General features: G+C 40.9%; 1 protein-coding gene across 5 annotated transcripts in view; it reads right to left on the bottom strand.

Annotated features, from left to right (window-relative positions):
• Sgms1 (sphingomyelin synthase 1) overlaps positions 1-21,386 on the bottom strand; it is a 297,666-nt gene that overhangs the window by 158,490 nt on the left and 117,790 nt on the right. The window contains exon 1 of one of the 5 annotated variants that reach the window (XM_071611253.1): positions 10,478-10,532. The exons of 2 other annotated variants lie outside the window; for them this stretch is intronic. The gene's annotated coding sequence lies outside the window, so the exon portion shown is untranslated. Of the gene's footprint in view, positions 1-126; positions 167-10,477; positions 10,533-21,386 lie in introns of those variants that run through there. 2 more of the 5 variants (XM_027949228.2, XM_071611252.1) reach the window with 2 other exon arrangements.

The following is a 21,386-nucleotide window of genomic DNA, read 5'->3' as shown; positions in this document are numbered from 1 at the left end:
CGCCTTGACAAAAATAATTAGTTAAAAGAAGTAGAGTTCATTTATTAGTGATATTGACATTTTAACAAACTGTCTTTCAAAATAATCTGAAAACTGATGTTAAAAAAAATCTTAATAGCAATATACCTAGAGGTTTCCAGGTGTTTCCCACAGGTGTTTTCTATGTTGTGTTTTCCACAGTGGATCAATACAATATGTCAATAGTCCAGAGGATTAAGTGGCAAAAAAAGCCCAGGTTCCAAACTCCAGGTGACATGCTGGAATATCTAAGTCGGAAACAACAACAAAATCCAGTACCAGTTTTTCAAATACCCTCACACCCTCCCACTAAGATAAACTTTGGAAAGACAGTCAAAACTAGCAAACAACATTTGCATAAATCTATTGAAACTAGTAATAAGTTTAAGACCTCAATAGCAGATTGGTAAACATGCATGAAGCTGAAACAAAAATGTCTCATGAACTGATGACCCACTGTGCAGGTGAAAAATAAAGCAATGTGCACATGCCCGTAACCCCAGCGGCTCAAGAGGCTGAGATAGGAAGATCAGGAGATCAAAGCCAGCTTCAGCAACAGCGAGGTGCTAAGCAACTCAGTGAGACCCTGTCTCTAAATAAAATACAAAATAGGGTGGGGCTGGGGCTCAGTGGTTGAGTGCTCCTGAGTTCAATCCCCAGTACCCACCATTAGATTTCCATGGGCTGATATAGAATTATCTCCAAGAAGAATTATGAAAGAATTACACTCAAAAAAATAAATAGATAGATAGATAAAAAGAAATAATAGAGCAATGCAATCCTTTACCCACAATCAGCTGCAGGTCCTCCGAAGCTCAGGACTTTCCACTAACAGACACTCGGCACAGTTCTCAAGAATTACAAAGCTCCTCATCCAGCAAAGTGAATGGTCCCCGTGCTCACTGTGGTTAGCTAGTAGTTTTTAGATTGTAATGGGGTACTCAGGGGTCAGAATCAAGACTGTGAAGTCTCTGTGAGGGGGTGACTTATTAATGATTAAATTTTACTGCCCTGAAATAAAATTGGGTTAAAATACCTTGATTTTGTGGGAAAATGTTTCAATAGAATGTGATATATTTAATCAGCACATTTTCACAAATGCAAGAGGAATGGAAACCACATTAATCAAGCTAACTTCTAAAAGATGACTGGTGGTTCACACAGTATATGTTTAAAATCTAGTTTTACAAAGCCCAAGAGTAAACCTCTCTAAATGTATGTATACCTAAACATAGAAGTTATTCTGCAGATATATGGAGGCAGATGGAAAATAAGGAACATAAATATATTCCCCCTCACTGTTGTTTATAAAAGCTTTAAGGTCCAAATAGGGGACCCGTCAAATAAATTCTGGTCTTTCCATAGATTGAAATTATATACTTATTAAAACAATTAGATTTTCATGGGCTGAAACAGAATTATCTCCAAGAAGAATTATGAAAGGAAAAGAGCAAAATTTAGAACGGTATGCATTTTACACACAGAAGATACTTGGATCTGCACAGAACATTCATGGAAAAATACAAATCAGAAAATTGAAACTTTCATGCTGGGCCCGGTGGCACATGCCTGTAATCTCGAGCAGCTCTAAAGGCTTAGGTAGGAAGATTGCAAGTTCAAAGACAGCCTAAGCAACTTAGCAATGCCTTAAGCAATTTAGTGAGACCCTGTCTCAAAATAAAAAGTGAAAACAAGAGCTGGAGATATGGCTCAGTAGTTAAGCACCCCTGGGTTCAATCCCCAGTGTGTGTGTGGGGGGGGGGGGGGGGGGGGCGGGGGGACAGAAAGAAAGAAAATTGAAACTTTCTCTAGGAAAGAAGGAAGAATTGGGGCAAAAAGGAAGATTTTCACTTTCCTTATACTTCTATGTTGCTTTGCCAACTTTTAAAAGTTATATGTATATATTTCATTTTTTACATTTAGAAACAAGAAGCAATTTCTCTTTAATAAAAGAGCCAGTGTTCCTTACCTATCAGTTTTCCTTTATTTTGATCCCAACGTATGAAATGACAAGAGGACCAAGGCAGGCAGATGATGCAGCTTCGTACTTCTACAGAACTGCCAACCACCTTTCCTAACTGTGAGTGCATCAGGCAAATGTTTGGCAGCAGCCTGCAGGAAACAGACCCACAACGCATCCAAAAAGTCCATTTTTGTACTCTGGCATAAACGATTCTTTAATGGCTCTAAATGTCTTGTTGCCTTTATTGTCAAACTGGCCGTAGTGCCAAGCACATTCACTGCACGTGATATAAAAAGCACTCTGCTGGTTGTGGGCTGTTCTTTATGCCCCAGCCAAATGCCTGAGGAATTGCCTAAACCTGTTCACATCAGTAAATATCCACACACAGCTATTCTAAACAGAGTCACATGATGTACTCTATCACCACCCCTACCCTATGCCACCACACCCCACTACCACCCCCAAACACCACCCAGAAAAGCAATGACACACACAGCACTTGTAAATGCCCCCAAATGACCCATTCCTCAACAAAACTTAGGCCAGCATAGGATGATAATGTGCAGTGGCTGTCATATATCCCAAGTAGGGATAGCCAGCCAGACATAGCTGCCACATGCCCCCCATCCCCATTTAGAGCATTTTTCAACCTTCCTACACCATATTCCAGGAGATAAGATGATATTGGGAGAATAAAAACAGTTCCTACTTACCAGCACCTAGTCCCGGACCATTCCAGATCCATTCAGCATGAGCTATTCAAACTTAGACAAACTGTTAAGCCTGATCCTGGAGGTCCCCATTTACAAAATGGCACCAGGAACGCCACTCAACTACAGCTCACAGAGCTACAGTGAGGATAAGGCACATAAAGCTGTTGGTATGCAGGTAGCCCTCCACAGGCAGGTCAACTAGAATAGTTGCCATCATTGTCAGGCATGAACCTGAGATGGCCTCCTCTTTTGTCTTCCAAATTCCACTCTAGCTTCCACCCATTAGTAATAAGTGACCTTAAAGGGGAAATAAGGAGAAATGACTCTAGTTTCCACCCCACCTCCCACAGAAAAGTTACAAATCCCCACTATCATTAGAACTAGGTCCAGAGTCCTCAAAGCAAACCTCTCCAAGTCTCTCTTTAATCATCATCACTAGAAGAGCTCTGGATCCGCTCCTGACTCCCCCCAAAATGAGGGCAGTCTCTGCCACATGCTCACAGTGCTCCTTTGCTGAACTTCCAGCACTTACAAGTAGCAGGCTATGAAGAAGGATCCTTCCACACTGGATGTGTGGGCTTCATCACCACCACACTGCTGGTACCTCACCCACTGACAACTCAAACAGCTGTGGACTAACAAGAAACATGCGGGTCCATCTTCACAAGTACAACACCAATGAACTGTAGCAGTGGTAAAGCTGGGAGACAGAACAACAGGCTCCCGGGCTATCACACTGAGTATTCCCCTGTAGAACGGAATGGACCCTGTGAGCTTCTGTAAGGTAGGTCAAGAGCCAAGTGAGCACTGGCTAGATTCCACAACCTTCAGCTGACCCACACAGACCAGATGATCCACCCACCTACCCCTAACACTGCACAGACCTGAAGCACAGGGCTCCTGGTTATAGGTTTCACTCTGGAAATATCCACTTAACCTATCTGAATGTGAGCCCCAAGTTATTTCTGGTTTTGCTTTCCCTCTCAGGCTGATAAAAACACTCAGAGTGAAAGTATGCTGATATCACCCTCCAGAGAATTCAGTTCCTAAGAAAAGTGCACTTGTTTTGAATTGGACATGATAAAGAAAATGCAGACTTGGAGCAAGTTGAGGGTTAGCAAAATCAAACCCAAGGTCTGGATCTCTTCCCACCCCTTGCTTCTCCAACCAATCTGTGAGGGTGTTGGAATATCTTCATTTGTGAAATATGTCACAGGAGGGAATTCTTCAGAAGGAAAAGTTCACAGCCAATCAATTCAAGTTTTTCCTCGTTTTTAAATGTATTTTTTAATGGCAACATACACATAACATGGTTAAGATGATAGATTTTATTAAGTATATTATTCTGGGCATTAAGAACATTCACATTGCTGTGCAGCCATCATCACCAATTGTCTCCAGAACTTTTTCATCATCCCATCTGAAACTCTGTACCCATTAAACAATAGAACCTCATTCCCCCTACCCCCAGCCCCTGAAAACTATGTACCTCCTGTAAGTATTTGTCCTTTTGTAATAGGCTTATTTCACTTAGCATAATGTCTTCAAGTTCACCTGTGTTGTAACATGTGTCAAATTTTTCTTCCTTTTTAAGGCTGCATAATATTCCATTGTGTGTCTATAGCATATTTTATGTAGCCATTCATCTGTCAATTAATTTGGGGGTTGCTTCCACCTCTTAGCTATTATGAATAATGCTGGTATGAACACAGATGTGCAAATAGGTCTCTTCAAGACCCTGCTTTCAATTCTTTGGAGGTTAATATACCCAGAAGTGACACTGTGGGATTAATTCTACTTTTAATTTTTTTGAGGAACTGTCACACTGTTTTCCATAACAGCTATAGCATTTTACAGACCCACCAATTGCATATAAGGTTTCCAATTTCTCCACTTCCCCATCAACTCTTGCTATTTTTTTGTTTTACAATAATAGCCTTCCTAATGCCAATTCTCTATTTTTTTTTAAACCTTAAAACTGGTTAATTGAATTAAGCTTTCATATCTATGCACCTGGATAAGAATGTCAGAAAACCCGATTTTCATAAACCTCAGTTTCTTTACTTGTGAAATGAGACTTTAAATACCTAGATCTTAAAGGTTGGGAGAATTATATTTCAAAATGGTAGAAAGCACTGAGCAGGGTGACCAGCACCGAAAAAGCACTAAAAGAATGACAGAAGATGAAAGGAAGAGGAAGTTTCATCATTACTGTCGACCACTAAAGTTTAAGTCATAGCAAACCTAATATGTAATACTTAAATCAATCAATCTCCCCACCACCACCACCAAGTAGGCAGGATGTCAGCAAATAAGCAGTGGTAGCACAGTACAAAATTACACCTTTTTTCACAGTCTGAAAAAGTGGTAACAAGAGCTTGTCACATATTTTAAATTATCCTAAAACTAGTTGTAGAGCAAAAGGGTAGAGGCCATTTGTGAGACACAATTGTTTTTCCCTCTTGGTTAATAAATTTAAAAGTTAGGGCCAAATTGAGAGCTTTTAAACATATGGCTTGGGCTAAATTCATATAGTCCATTAAAAAAAATAACTTGATCTGTTGAAAACCGTCTACATGTCTTTTACTTTATCTGTTTCTCACTTAAATTCACAGTATTTGTGGGAAAGTCTATCAATCACATGTCCCAAACTCTCCAAATAACTTCTATTAGTTCTGTGTCTAGAAATTTACTAATAAATTATAAGAAAATATAAAATATTTTGGAAGCCAAAGCAATTATAAAAGAAGATGTATAAAAACTTCACATTTTAAACAAATCAAATAAATGAAAATAGATTTTAAAATAAAAGCCAAATCAAAAGGACACTAATTCATCATCAAAACACTTCAAGTCTCTTGGCATGTATGTCCGGGTCCTCTCCTGCCATCAGGCATTTTTCTAAACATTTTACATTTATTAACACTTTTAATCTACATAAGGCTTCTGGTTTGGGTTCCATTAATATCATAATGCATTTTAAACTACACTTTAAAATTCTGACACATTATTTATATACTCCACTGAGAAACAGTCAAGTAAAATAACACTTGATTAGCTCAGGTTTCTAATCTTCATCTTTCACCTCACCTGTAGAAGTACTTCCAGCCAAACAAAGAAATGGTTCAAAAATTGGGATACCCTGATAATGATGTTAATTCAGGTTTATTAGTTTGGGTTTAATCAGGAAACTCTTATTTCTTCAGTAAATGTTCTTTGAAAATGCTTCAAAATTACTTTCCAATTTCCATAAAATTAAGGTATATGGGTATGTAATTCTAAAGCTTCCTCTAGTGGTTCAAGATTTAATGAGGCATCTCAGCTGGTTTTTCAAAGAATTGTTTGGCCAGTCCCAGGAAGGCTCAGAGTCACTTCATGAGTGTCCATCATCACTGAATCTCCTTGATTACCAGGGTCAGCCCAAAGAACTGGGCTGAAGTCCCACCAACAACACAACAGACCCTCTCTGATTCCAGAAACTGACCTGTTCATCTGTTTGGTTAATAAATATTAGCTGAGCACTTGCTACTTGCCAACTATTATGATGGCACTGGAGATGCTACAGTGGAAAAATAGAAAGCCTGCACTCCCTCCCTGAAACTATCCTTTGAGTACTTGGTATTTTATTCTTCCTCCTTCCCCTCTCAGTTTTCACTATAATTTGACCACCAAGAAGAAACCATCAATAATGTCAATGCAAGAAACAAGGTACCTGCCAGACATGGAGGTGCGCAAGATGCCTATGATCCCAGAGGCTCTGGAGGCTGAGATAGGAGGACCACAATTTCAAATCCAGCCTCAGCAATTTAGGGAGGCCCTAAGCAACTTAGCAAGACCCTGTCTCTAAATAAAATATTTAAAAGGGCTGGGGATATGCCTCAGTATTTAAGTGCCCCTTCACTGAATTCCCAGTACAGAGAGCAAGAGATCACCTTACCAGTCAGTCTTTACCTTGTCCCCTTTATTAGTTTTTTTGAAATATGAATCCCACCCCCAGAGGCAGCCTAAGTATATCCTTCTACCTAGTATTGACATTCAGACTAGGGTGCTGTTCAGAGTTACATAACATCCAGAGAGTCTCTGGCAAGGGACCATGGCACACAGCTTTGGTCACCTCTTGACTCCCACTGTTTTCACCCTTGTAGATTGTTCTGCGCTGCCCTGTGTTACAAGACATGGTTCAAGCCACCATGACAGGCTTGTGAGTCCTGACAATGTACCCAGAGCGGCTACGTTAGACACCCTCACCCTCTGTCTCCTCCTAGGCTTTCTAACTTTATCGATTGTCTCAATGTCCTTTAGAGAATCTGCTTCTTCCCTGCACAGCAAAACAGACTACACTTAGCTCATTTCATGACTCTTTGCCTCCTTCAGACTGAAACAGCTCTTGGGCATTTCTTTCACACTATTAATATTTTTGAAGAAGACATGCCAGTTGTTTTGGAGGATATCTTTCAATTTGGACATTAATTATATCTACTTCAATCTGTTTTCTCATAATTAGATTTAGGTGACTCAGCTGCAGTGTGACATAAGAGCATCCAGAAGCACAGGATGCCTGCTGTCCCTTATTGGTGATGTTAATTTCGATTCTTGTTTAGGGTGTTTTCAGTTTCCCCACTAAACTGTTACTTTTTTTTTTAACCATTACTGTTACATTTGTATGGAGAACAATGACTCTCTCTGATTCCAGAAACTGACCTGTTCATCTGTTTGGTTAGTAAATATTAGCTGAGCACCTGCTACTTGCCAACTAATATGATGGCACTGGAGATGCTACAGTGGAAAAAAAGAAAATCCTTGCCCTGAGGGAGTTTACAGCCTAGCTGGGAAAGGCAGGTGTAGAGCTAGTAAAACATAAAGCATATACTGTGTGCTCTGGTGACAAGGGCTTCCGAGAGGATAATGCAGGAGCAGATGGCACAAGGAGGGTGAGGGAGGAGAAATCACATCAGCAACTGCCGTTGTGCCCTTCAGTCGACTGCCCAAAACAGTGCAAACGAGGTCTTCCTACAGTGGGAATCCTGTCTCCTCACTTCCTGTTTCAAATCCAAGGCTAGACTCCTCTGTGAACGTTCAGGACCTCCACAGAGTGCCCCAGCCACCTTGTGCTTGAGTCTCATAATATATACCATAGCAATAACACCTATTCTTCCTCTAAATGTGTGCTGCTGTGGCCCCCACACCTTGAGGCAGGAGGATAGAGTCAAGTTTAAGTTGGTGACTGCTGAGAGATAAGGATAACACATTCCAGGCATAAGAAAAATGTCAGGAGGCCATTCCTCAGTCAAATTCACTGTTCAGGACAAACAATGGGAGAGCACTGAACTGGGGCAGGCAGATCTGATCTCTGGTGCTTTCTGGAAAGTAACTGAGACCCTCATTTGCCTGGTCAGGCAGAGGCACAATGCTAATAAGTACAGTTTAAACTATGTGCAAACAGTTTTGGCCGAGTGCAAAAGGGTGTACTGCAACCTATGAATGTAGTAATTTCTAGCCCCAGAACATATATATACTGTCCCCACCCCCCGCCAGCTTGATTTCTTTGCTACTCCACCTACGGAGTAGCCACCTTGATACATGAATGGATATAATAAATAATTCTTACTAACCTCCTCTTTGCTAGCTGTGTTTGATTTCTATCCTGTATGAGTTAAAGGACCCACTGAGCTGGTGATTCATGTTCCCTCATCCCACACAAGGGACTTCTTTCTCTTGTCATTCATAGCACCTCCTCGAGGAGATCCTTCAAGGCTGAGAAATGTAGAGATTGTGGGAATGTCTAGCTCACAAACTTTATCATTCAAACAATAAATAAAAGGGGCTCATAGTTATCTAAATTTAAGAGGCAAGTATTTATATTATCAATGTGATAGGTTGTATACAAAATTTTGTATTATATGAAAAACACATCTATCACATTTTTTAATTAGGTAGGGTACTTGGTGAAGTATGTTATTTTTCCTTTATCCAAAGTTCATTAAGGACATTAATTTGCAGAGATAATTCTATATGGTTAATGCACAGACCAAGAAAAATCAGCAGATAATTCTTGAGCTAAAATAACTTATAAACAAATCACGAATATGGACAAAATGTGAACTCCCCCAAGGCAAGTAGTGCAGAATTCCCACCTACATCCACCTCCTGAGTCACACTTCAATTTGATTCAACAAGTCATTTCTAAGTCCTTATAAGGCGCTCTGCACTGCCCTCAGTGCCGATGCCACAGGAATTTCCAAAAAGTGTGAGACAGGAGCTCCACTTTCAAGGAGGTCAGAAAACGTGGTGAGATGTTAAAACACATGGTATCATTAAAACCCTCAAGAAAAAAAAAATCTTCGGATTACTTTCTGGATAATTAGACATAATTATATAAACAATTACAGTTTTAAGTATGGGTGTTTAACAAAATTGCCCATCTTGCTTCACAGTCCACTTTTGTTGTGCACATGCATGTTTGAGGGGAAGGTAGGTGTTGGGGGTTTTATGTTTATTTCTTTAACAGAGGCCTTAATGTGTCTTTACTACCTAAGATAATAGCAATTCAGAAATGTCTGCAGTGGGCCTTGCTTCCTCTGCCAAGAAAATCTGAGTGCCCAGGCCCCTGTCTGTTCTTCCATGAATTCCCTCCTCCTCAGACAAGCTATCAGTCTGTAGCTATGAGTGGTCAAAACCACTTACCTGGTAATCCTCAATACTGTCTGTAAAATGATGACTTGAATTATCATTTCTATGTAGTATCTCCCCACACAAAGAAGATTTACAAATGAAGAAAGAAAAACAGCAAGAGATATTAGTAGAGAAAGCTGCAGACCTGGGCTCATCCCACAGCTGAGCTCCTGAGGGACACCAAGGGAGAAGGGGGCACAATCCCATTGAGCACCTAGTTTCTCCCATCTGTGCACATGAGAGAAGAACCACAGTGCAGGCTCATGTGCCCTTCCTTCTCCCTACCTTGGAAGTTTCATCTTTCAGGATTGCCCACTAAGTAACAATTATCTGTCCACTTTTCCCGTTTTCCTAATCAGCTATTCTAAACTTTGCCAAGATTTTAGAAGTTCCCTATTTAAAACTGTGTAGATATAGCCAAGGGTAGTGGCATATACCTGTTTCCCCAGCAGCTTGGGAGGCTGAGGCAGGAGGATCATGAGTTCAAAGCCAGCCTCAGCAATGGTGAGGCACTAATCAACTCATTGAGATCCTGTCTCTAAATAAAATACAAGATAGTGCTGGGGATGTGGTTCAATGGTTGACTGCCCCTGAGTTCATTCCCTGGTACTCTCCCCCCACCGCCAAAAAAAAAAAAGGAAAAAAGAAAAAAAAAAAAACTGTTCAGATACAAAATTCTGTCACAGTAAAGTATTATCAGGGGGAAAGGGAAGAAATACCTTCCCTTTCAGTATACAGATCCTTAACTTCAAGTGTTTTTAAATGGATGTCCTCAAGACCTCACAGACTTTTTCTAAATGGTGTAAAAATGTGCAACTTTAGAAAAGCACATCAACTTTGACTTTAAAAATAGCACCAAAAAGTGGACTGATGTGTCATGGGTCAGAAAATGAACTCAAAGCTCAAATAAGATTCTCAACACAAATCATCTTCTCCTAGGATAATGCAAACAGAAAAATAGTCAAGCTCCACCTGAAATGCAGCTAAGTAACATACCAACAAGAAACCATGACCTACCCTAAACACAGCTGCTAGAGAAAACTCAACTTTCACAGAACCATGGGAGAGAACAACTGATCAGCTCCACCTGGTACACAGAGTACCAACTTACCGAAAATGAGAATCCCACATCCCACAAGGAGCTATGAGCACCATTTGTAATGTCTCCACAAAGCTAGGTCCTGGGAGTAAAATTTTACATGTTCATCTTTCTTTTGCTACAGGAAATGATTAGTTACTGCCTGGGCAGGAGAGGGGAAATGAACTTGCTGGCCCATGTGACAACAACAAAATGCTGTTTTTCCAGAACAGCTGACTAAGAACACACTGTCCTAAGTGCAGAGCAGTGGAGCATCAATTCCTGGTTCCTAGTTCCCAACCGCGGGAAGAACAGTGCTGCAGGCCTGGCCTCGTCAACCACATGCAGGCATGACTTCCACAGTCACTGACTGTCACTCCGACAGCCTCAGGGACTGAGTCCTCAGAGACATGGCAGGACTGAGGGCCTGTTTGCCATGTTGCCATATATATCTAACAGAGCAGGTTATCAGGACTGTAGAGGTTTAATCAAGGGAAAGAAAGAAGGCCAGGCAGCTGAGTAACTTGTCCTTGCACTGTGCTACCCTGAAGCTGCAAATCCTGCTGTGTCCCTGGGAGCCCAGGATCATGCTACACCTGCCTGGAGAGGAGAGAAGATTCTGAATGAGAGGGCTACAAGAACAATGACCATACTTCCTTGCCTGAAAACTGGGACACAATCTGACAAATACAAACACACTTCTGGAATTCATCATGTAAAATATCTAAAACCAGCACCAGTTACAAACCTTACTTAAGTAGGGTGTGTCTGTCATTCCCCACCTACCTAGCAGGGTTCCCAGGCCCCTCCCCAGCAGATCTGATTCAGGGAGTCTCTGGGTGGTGCCTGAGAACCTTGATTTCCAACAAGCAGCCAAAGAGATCTTTAAGCTCAGACAAGTCTAGGGAACACGGGACTGAACAATTATGCTGTAATAGCATCAGTATGATAGCTTGTAAATGATAACACTAATGAATATCAGTCTTCTTTTAATCCCCCAAATAAAACCACTGTTTTGATAATATCCATTTTAAAGACAGAGGAAACGCATACAAGGTTACACAACTAGTAAGGACAGAGAAGGGACTCAAATAGAGACCCAACTCCAACAGCTGTACTGTCTCCACTATCCATATAGTGGGTTAGGTATATTAAATGCATTTTCAACTTATGACATCTTCAATATATGATGGGCTTAGGAGGATATAATTGTATCATAAGTCAAGGAGCATACTCAAACATTATTCTAGCTGCTTTTTTCTATCATATCTAACTTGAATTTAAAAAACAAAAGAAGAAGAAGAAGAAAAATCAATGTTTTCTACTTGTTCTGCTTTTTAAAAAAAAAAGAATTTGATCTGCCATATGAATAGTACCCCTATACCCACTCCCTTCCCACCTTCAGGTTAACTTAAAAACTCACCGTGGCTTAAAAGAACACAAAACCCAGAACCCAATATGCTTCATCCAACAAGTTCTTACTGAGCCCCTCCCTGTGGATACAGCAGGGAAGAGACCAGACCCCTGCCCTCCAGGGGCTCACACTTTACTAAGAGGGCACACACTATTGGCCAGGAAGAAAAGAAGGCCAAAGGTCCATCAGCTGATGCCAGGTGCTGGAAAGTAAGAGGAGAGAAATGGGGGCTGGGATTCAAGTTGCCAGGGAGTCTCCCTAATAAGGGGCCACTTGAGCAGAGGTCTAAGGGTGCTGGGAAGCAAGAATATCTTGGGGGAGAGCAACCCACATAGAAAGAAGAGTGCCCAGCTCATTCCCTGGCCCAAACCATAAACTTCCAAAACTTTCTATTAGCATAGATAACTCCACATTTGCTCAGAGTTGGGATCCTCCTCCACTCCCCACCTCTGCTGGGCTGGGACACTCTTCCTCTCCTCCTGCAGACTTCAAGCTAAAAACCATGTCCCCAGGTAACTTTTCTGATCTCCCCATCACATGCAGAGCCCACACTGTACACATCATACACTACTCTTCTCCCAGCACTAATCACAGCCATAATTAAACCATTATTTCTGTAATTTAATGTCTGCCTCATCCCAATAAGCTAATCTCCATGAGGGCAAGGATTATATAGGTTGCATTCTTTGTCCTAGTGCCTGAGAAATAGTCAAGTTCACCATTGGGAAAGATGTGAAGAAATGCTTCTGAGTTTTCTCAGGATAACACAGAGTTACAGTGTTCCACTGTATTGTGCACAACACACTTCCTTCCTGATAAGAAAAGTTAGGAACAAGGAAACAGCTGTATTCAAAAAATGAAGTCCCAAAGTGGGCCCTTTGGACTGTGTTTGGGTTCAGTGTCACTTCATCTTACTATAATCTAAAAGGAAACAATCAAAGCTAGAAGACTGTCCCTCCTAAGACCACATGAGGTCAATCATAAACACCCATTCAGAAGCAAAGTAAAGTAATGTGCTGCATGTCCACAATTATTAGAATTTTTTAAATATATGAAAATAACACCTATTCTGTGACAGGAAGTAAAAGGGCAGCGCTGCTAGAATCTCACATACCACAGGATTTAAATGTTAGCAGCCACCATTAGATACTCACCCCTTGCTAGATACACTGCTAAGTGTTATCCACACATTGATCTCACATAACTGAGCTGCTCTAAGTGAAGCAATTCTGCAGAGCTCCAAACCTTTGCAAAGCATGCCAGTCAGGACCCAGTGTCCCAGTACCAAACATAGCAGCATCCAAGTGCTGATACCGACCAAGTATGGGGCATTTAGCTGCTCTAGTTCAAGCTGCCCCAGCTCACAGAAACAGGCAGGGGAAGTGACTGGCACAAGATGGCACAGCCTGTTAGTAGCTAAGTCCAGCCAACAACTTGATCGCTGACCGCTCATCCATCCTTCTGAAAGTCTAAACCACCACTTTTTGAGGTCTCAACCCTCAGAGAAAGTGACCAAGTCAAGCTTCCTAAGGAACACTGCAATGTTACCAAAATGCCAAAGTGCTGCTCAGAGCAGAGCAAAAACAAAACAGGACTCTTTCTTTCTTCTTTGCAGCTGCCACTAATCTGAGTCGCACAACAAGCCTCTTGTCTCTCCACTCCCAAGCAGCTTTCTGAGCAACAGAAGCCCAGGAACACCGAGGCCCTGGGTGCAGGCCAGAGCTAAACAGGCTAAAAAGCAGGCTGCTGTGACACTACTTTATCGAACACTCTGCAGGGCCAAAACCACAATTTTGCATGCATGATCACACTTCTGTACAACAGCAGAATGCATGAAAGAAGGCTGAGCTGTGTGATTCATCCTGCACCCTGATAAGCACCCTGATTTTGATGATTTTCTGCATCTTATTTATACTGATATGAAGTTTCTGTGGAATCCCAGTCACCTCACCCCTTCCCCCAAATTAGCCAGCTAAAAGCAACAGCCTGTTATAACATACCACCAACCAGCTACCGTGGGGCTCCCAGGCCAGACCAAGCCAGCAATTATATGCTCTTGGTGACATGAAGTTCTTGTGAAAAATTAATCCTAAATGGTCTTACACCATCCTTCAGGGACTTTAAGCCCCAACATGCTAACGCCCTGGAGCAGCACCACTCAAGAGAACTTCGGCTTTGACCCAGGGCTCCAAAACATTGCTCCTCTGCTTACCATAAACCCAGTTCAGCCTGCAGCAGGTTGAGACCTACTTAATCCCCCACCACAGAACACCTCAAGGATGACTCACAGAGAGCGACTGCTGAAGGTGGACTCCCACTGGTCCCAGCCACTTAGCCAGAGCTCCCAGCCACCTCAGGTTTAGGCAATGCCTGGATCCTCCAACGGTGGTGTGTGACACCTCCAATGGTGGTGTGTGACACTAATGCTCTATTTAAAATGATAGAGACTCCTTTTGAGAGCGTTGCTTTTTGTTTTTGTAAGTAAAAATCAAATGAGAAGGTACCCAAGAGCACCTTAAAAACTTGAGGAGCTAAATATTCTAAGGGTATCATTTGGGGATACTGACCACTCTTGAGCACTGAGATGTAGGAATATAATTTTACATTCCAGCACCCTTGCAGCAGGACTCAGGATACAGTAGAAAGAAGCTAGTCTGACCTGCACTGAGTCCTAGAGCTGTGACCTGAGCATGTGGCTCAAGCATCTACTGCTCTCATTCATGCATATTCTGAGGTAAACATCCTTCATGGCATCACAAGCAATGTGAGAAAATGAAGTCACTCCTCTAGCGTAATGGATAGCACAGAATCAATAAAGAACTTCCTTTCTTCAGTTTCAAGCACCCCTTTTCTCTTCCCTTTTATTAATTTTCCAAATTCTTCTTCTGAAATCAACAATCCACATATCCTCTTATTCTAGGAATTCAGTCTATTGCCCCTAAGGGCCTGTCAGGGAAATTATGCCAAGATATTGTTGGCCCTATGCATGCATGGGTTCCACATGTATAGATTTAATCAAACTCAGAAAATACCCAAGGGAAAAAAAAACCTGTGTCTGTACTAAACACACAGACTTTTTTCTTATCAGTACTCTCTAAACAACACAGTGCAACAACTCTTCACATAGCATTGACACTGCATTAATTGTTATAAGTCGTCTAGAGATGGCAAAGTACACAGGGGTATGTGCATGGGTTCTATTTTTATAACAAGGGATTTGAACATCCTCACACTTTGTTATCTGTGGGGATTCTACACCAATTTCACAGGCATACTAAAGGGACAACTGTATGGTCAATCATGGTTACTCCAGCATTGTTTGTGACCTTCAGTGCAAAAATAACACCCACTAATAACAATACTATTATGGCACTTAAAATGAGAAAGTTTGGGAGCTGGAGGTGTAGCTCCTTAGTAGGAAGCTTCCCTAGCACATATGAGGCCCTGGGGTTCAATCCCCATCACTGCAAGGAAAATAATAATAATAAATGATGTTCTAAAACTTTTTATAGTATGATCAAATACAGATTAAGTTTTTGTTTTGTTTTGTTTTCCAAAAAAAAAACATGTGCTAGACTAGTTGTCCAAGTAGTTTATCAGTGATGAGAAAAAAAGGGGATCAAGGGCACAAGAATGTGATAGACAAAATAATCACCCCATGTCCACATCCTAACCCAGAACCTGTGAATACAGGACCTTAGGCAAAGGGGGCTTTGCAGATATAATAAGGATGTTGAGACAGGAGACTAGACCAGATCCAGCTGGACCCAATCCAATCATGTGGGTCCTTAAAAGTCAAAAATCTTTTCTGGATTTGACTATAGAAAGATGGTCAGAAAGAAGATAAAGATGGAAAAGAGGGCCATCAACCAATAAATACTGGAAGCCTCTAGAAGCTGGAAAGCACAAGAAAACAGACTCTCCCTTAAAACTTGTGACTCATTGATTTTAACCCAGTGTGACCCATGTTGGGCGTCTGACCTACAGAAGCATGAGAGAATAAACTTGTGTTGTTTTGTGCTGCTAACTCTGTGGTAGTTATAGCAGCAATAGAAATAATTACAGAGGAGAGGATGGATGAATTACACAGAATCAATAAAGAACTTATAATTCTTTATAATTTTATATATTAGATCCTTTACTTATAATTTTAAATAAATCTTTTATATATATATATATATATATATATATATATATATATATATATATATATATAAAACTTATTTTAATTGGGAAAAGAAATAAATTCTTTGTCATTCCTTATATGTCATGATTCCCCAACCACAAGAGCTGTCACATAATACTCTGACTTCTTCTGCCTGAAATACCTACGATTCTCTCTTCCACACCAGAAACCCACTTACACCTCTGGTCCAACTCAGTGGTCCTCTCCTGCATGAGGGCTCCCTCCTCGGTGTTCTCTCCTGTACTGAATTTATGCATTATGTGGACCTGTGGTTTGGTCCACCTTGTTGGATGGTGAATACTTTAAAAACAGGGCTTGAGGCTCATTTTTCTATGTGAACCCAACACCTCATAATGGGCATGGCATATAGTTAATGATTAGTAAGTGTTTACTCAACTGGGTTGACTCCTGGATGTCACTAAACCCAAACCAATTTAGTAAATCCTAGTTGTAAATTAATAAGGCATCTCCTATTGGAGAAAAACTGCTGTAATTTTGTTTTTATTTTATAATCTATTCTAAGGGAGAGTGTCATTGCAGAGTTGTCATATCTGAGGATTGAAACAATCTGAAAATTCAACTCCACTTTCAATAGCAAAGAAACCAGGAGAGGGGACAGAGTGAAATTTGAGTCCATGTTTACATACAAAAGGCTGCATCCACCAAGACTTGAGCCAGCAGCTTGTTTTAATCTTCTAGCAGCACTCTGCTTAGCCATGATCATTAGCACAGCCACCTCTACAGAATAGTTATTTCCACGGCTCAGAGGTCAAAGTACTAAAGGAGCTACACCCCTTGTTTGAGTGAGGCATCTTGAATAACTAAAGACTTAACAAATCCCTAATCCAACCATAGACAAGTGGCAAAGTGGCAGACACATTGAATGTTTCACAGTTACTTAAACCAGCCTACAGCAAATATTATATTTTGTTGGTGGTGTTGATGTTGTTCTCATTTTAAAGTCTTATTTATTGAGGTACAGTTTGTACACAATAACCCATCCTTTCTAGTGTTCAGTTCTGTGAGTTCTGACAAACATGAAGTAATCACCAGAATTGAGATATAGAACACTTCATTCGCCCCCAATGTTCTCTACCTCCTTTATAATCAACCTTCTCACCCATCACCTGTTCCTTTTAGGCATGATCTGTTTTCTGACCCTACACTTTTTCCTTTTCCAGAATGTTATTTAAATGGAAGCTTAATCTTCCTACTGTAAGTTCAGCTTTTACATATAATACGCTTGTTGTACTCTGTTGTACTCTGGTGAGCAGTATTCCATTGATAGACATGTTAGCTTATCCATTTACTAATTGATGGACATTTGGGGTTTTTTACTGTTTGGAAAAAAGCTGTTAGAAATATTAGCCTGGAGGTTTTTGTGGAACTTATTATTTCCCTTGTATAAATATTTAGGAGTGGAATTGTTGCTGGCTATGTGCTAAGTGTATGTTTAACTTTCTAAGAAACTACCTAACTCTTCCCCAAAATGGCTATGCTAGTGAAAGTTTACACCAGATCCGCTTGCTCTGCATATTTGCCAATACTTGGTATTAACCATTTTTGTTCTGTTTTTCTGGGTTTTAGCCATTTTAGTGGATATACAGTGGTATCTCATTGTGTTTCTTTTTTAACTTTTGATTCTGAAATAATTCTAGACTCACAAAGAAGTTACAAAAATAATTGGAGGTTTTCTGTGTATTCTTCACACAGTTTTCCCCCATTTTACATAATCACAGTTAAAATTATCAAAAGCAGGAACTTGACACTGTACAATAGGTTAACCTACAAGTTTGTTCAGATTTCAGAAGCTTTCACTTTTCTGCATATGGTCCTATAAAATTTTATAATATGTATAGATTTATATTACCACTACTACCATCAGGATATAAACTTATTTCATCAGAGTACATTATATATTAGATCCTTTTGATATTATGAACATTCCTCTGCTGGAAGAATTTTGGTGAACAATGATGACTTTCTTTTGCCCTTTTCCCCTGACCAAATTAAAAGCCAATCGTGCATTCTCGGGCTATGTTCAAACCACAGTGGACAGATCAGTTCACTCTCCAGTCCTGCTTATTCCTTCTTTATTATATGTCAGGCTCAGTCGTAGTGGATAAAATAGAGAACAAGAAAACAGTAGGCCCTACTTTTAAAAGCACTTGGAGTGGGAAAGAGATTTGCACTCACATACAAATAACAAACTGTGACAAGTACTATCTATGAATGAAAAGCAAAAAGTATAAGGAAAGATGAGACACAGCCTAATAAGACTAGGAGAAAGGTTCCTGTAAGTGAGCCCCTTTCTCAGACTCATATCCAAAGCCCTCCACAGAAAAAAGGCACTAGAGTATCTAAACCACTGAGTAGTAAACATGTAAGCAACATGTTCTCAAAATTGATTCAAGGAAGACCTTTAAGGGTTATGAATTTCACCAAAACCACTCATCTTTTCCTTAAGTCAACGCTTGACCCAAAAGAAGCATAGATTTGAATGTGATGTTACCTCCAGAACACACCTAGGCTCAAAAGTTCTTTCCAACAACCTGCTGTGAAAAGCTAAACTCCACCACTAGAGATCCCTTAGGTACAAAGGTCTCCCTAAGCTGTAGACTAGTCACAAGGAAATCCCAACACAAAGCAGGGACATAGGAACCGATTGCTGGCTTTTGGCTAATGTCTGGCATGACCCTCTCTGCTTGTCTGAGGGATCCATATCTTCAAGTTCTTTGAAGGCAGAATTGCTCTCTCTCCCCTTTTAGCTTATACATATCTGTTACTAATATCTACTGCATTTTGTTCTGATGCCTCTCCCCATTCTATATCAATAGCCCCAATAGTCTGATTCATCTCTGCATCTCCTGGCATCTGCACCTCAAGTTCCCATGCACACAAAAGTCAACAAATGTTCTGTGAATATACAAGGCATGACAATCAGATTATAGTGTCCCCAGTAGGGTGTTGAGGGAGTGGACACTGAGACAGATGAATCTTAGAAGGAAAGATATCAATCAGCATGATGTGGGAGGCCTAGTTTAAGAAGCATACCACAGTAGCTAAATTTAACTGGAGGATGCTTGGGAAATGAGAGAGGACAGGGGCAGAACCAAAGGAGATGGTATGAGGAAGTAGGAAAGAAGACATGCCCACACACAGGTGAAGCTCAGGACCAGACCAGCTTGGCACCTGCTGGGGGAAAGACAGATTCTGCTGGTGAGAGGAAGGAGGGAGGGAAAGGGCAGCTCTGTCAATATGACTTTGTTTCCAAGGGCATGTGCCAAGAGCTGGGCTGGGGAGACAAGGGGCTCAAGAAGCAATGAGTGTTTCCAACAGCTGCTATGGGAGTAGCTGGGAAATCAGTAAGAACTGAGAGGTGGGGGGAAGAAAACAGCTAGTCTCTTTCCAGAGAGCCATTAGACTTTCCTAAACTGTCACACATCATTTCCAAACCCTTCTGGGAGCCCTCTGTGCACAAGATGGTGACATAGGCTTCCTCACCTACAAGGCTAGCTGCCACCCTGCAATACCTCCAAGGCCAGCTATGGGAGAGCTCACAGGCCACCATGGAACTACTGGGAAAACCAGGCCTACACTATAGTTGAGCCTCTGTACATAGACACCATTTACAATTAATGATTCATTAAACACAAGAGTTCCCAAACAGAGATGCTAACTGTTCTGGAATATAAACTTTGAAGTATCAGAAAACTTTCTAACCCATGTTTCCAACACCACTTGCTCATGCAATTAATCACATGGCTTTTCAGGCAGGACTTCTTCTGAACAGACATTGGGCCCCTTGATCTTTGCCACTCTGCAGCAGCCCAGGGTGACATATGGCTATCTGGAAAGAAGAGGGGAAGGCACTATAGCCAGCCACACTTCTCCCCTACTGGAACACTTAGCAGATCTCATGGACAGCTAGCCAGCTAAGGGAGCTCCCAGGTAATAATCTGAAATGTACCCCAAAATGAAATAGGGACACTCACCAGCTCTGTATTATGACCATATATGGTAATAAATGGTACCACTATGATCCTATTTGCAAAAACACTAGCTGCTCAGATGCAAGGTGTTATGTAGTACAGGATACCAGTCACACAAGTTCAAGTTACACCACTTCCTGTCTGTAGTAACTAAAATTTTAACTGAGAAAGATTTCGCTTTCTGGTTACACAATGAATGTACCACAAGGTAAAACAGAAACTGGCAACTGCTGATAGATATCAGGCCTTTGGGAAAGTCACCAAAGCTAGCCAAACTGCCTGCTCAGCTCCGGTTTTGAAAGTTCACTGACACTGATGTGGCCCTCTGTCCACCCAAAGACCCCAATTGGGCCTCCTAAAGCTTTCTATTAAGCTCAAAATTAAGCCACATAAGGCCAAACTGTTTTATTATATTTATATGATTTTCTAAAATAGATTCTTTAGCACAAATATTCCTAAGTGATTTTTTCACATCAGAAATTGGAATTGGGTTATTCTTCAATGACAGGATGCTGCCAAGGAGCAGCAGGGACTATTTACAAAATGATCCCAGAAGAAGGTCACACCCCATCTATTTCCAAACCCATGATGAATAACTAAGAATCAAAGCTGAATCTAAAAATCTCATTTTAACTTTCCTCCTACCCAAAGAAAGGAAGCATATTGTTAAGTTCAAAAGACCCAAACAAGTTATCAAAAAGCTGCCTGTGAACACCAAACAAAAGATATTTTATATAATTTATCAACAAATGCTAAAAATGCAATTCATTGCAATTATGCCCCTGCCTACATGCCATTGTGTTGTGTCATAGGTATTTCAAAATGATGCAGTCTAAGCAAAATGCTCACTTTCCCCAGCTAATACAAGGTCAAGGAGAAGGGAAACTAACATTTTAGTGATCCTCTCCTGCTATGATTTGAATGCCCCCCCCCCAAATTTCAGGTGCTGAAAACAGTCTCCAAATTCATATGCTCATAGATTTTGGAGGTAAACCTTTTAGGGGTAATTAGGATTAGAAAAGGTGATGAAGATGGGACCCCCATGATGCATTAGTGGCTTAATAAGGAAGAGAGACATGAGCTACTACACATGCTGTATTGCCATGTGATACTCTCAACCATGTGATGGTGTAGCAAGAAGGCCTCACCAATGAAGTACCATGCTCTTGGGCTTCCCAGCCTCCAAAACTGTGAGCCAAACATTTATTTGTTTGTTTGTTTGTTTATTGGCAGTCCTGGAGAGTGAACCCTCATGTATGCTCAACAAGCGTTCTACCACTGAGCTTCATCCTTGACCCTTTTTATTTTGAGACAAGGTCTCACTAAGTTGCCCAGGCTGGCCTCGAACTT

This window comes from Marmota flaviventris, chromosome 4 (assembly GCF_047511675.1).
Source record: "Marmota flaviventris isolate mMarFla1 chromosome 4, mMarFla1.hap1, whole genome shotgun sequence".
Lineage (NCBI taxonomy): Eukaryota > Metazoa > Chordata > Mammalia > Rodentia > Sciuridae > Marmota > Marmota flaviventris.
Note: the sequence above shows the minus strand (reverse complement) of the source record. Positions and strands in the feature narration are given on the sequence as shown.